This window comes from Protopterus annectens, chromosome 10.part0 (genome assembly GCF_019279795.1).
Source record: "Protopterus annectens isolate FY-2018-M chromosome 10.part0, PAN1.0, whole genome shotgun sequence".
Classification (NCBI taxonomy): domain Eukaryota; kingdom Metazoa; phylum Chordata; order Ceratodontiformes; family Protopteridae; genus Protopterus; species Protopterus annectens.
This window is the reverse complement of record NC_056744.1, coordinates 1,767,641,207-1,767,641,767: the sequence shown is the minus strand read 5'-3', so window position 1 is coordinate 1,767,641,767 and position 561 is coordinate 1,767,641,207.

The following is a 561-nucleotide window of genomic DNA, read 5'->3' as shown; positions in this document are numbered from 1 at the left end:
GGCACAGGTATCATCATATGCACAGCGTGTGTTGTTGGTTTTCCAGAGACCTATGCTGGGCCATATGGGTGTGAGTGAGGGGTTTTAATTACTGATATGGCTGTGGTGATGTGGTCTGTGTAAGTATTGGGTTGCCCTAGGTGTGTTTGCATTGTGTGAGGGTATGCATGCACACAGTTCTGCCATGTGTCTGCCCTGTACAGGTGTTTGTTGGACAACTGCAGACCATACCTGGCAGGGTGTACAGTTCACCACCTCCAGCCACGGACAAGAGAACTGTGCCTGCCAGAGGTTCCATGGGCACTTCCAGGTGCAAGGCTCAATAGGCTACTCTCCCCTGATGATGACATATGTCCGCTGAATCCAGGTCCCTCCTGGAACTGGCCAGGGCCATGTGTATGTGTCATGCTGTGGTGTGGACAGCACCACCAGTGCTGGGGCTGGTACTGCCACTATGGGAGCAACTTTGTGTCCTTGCACATCCACACTGACCTCCAGATGTTGGTGTTGCTGGCCTACTTCCTTGTGGATGTCACACCACTCCCACCACATGCTCTATCA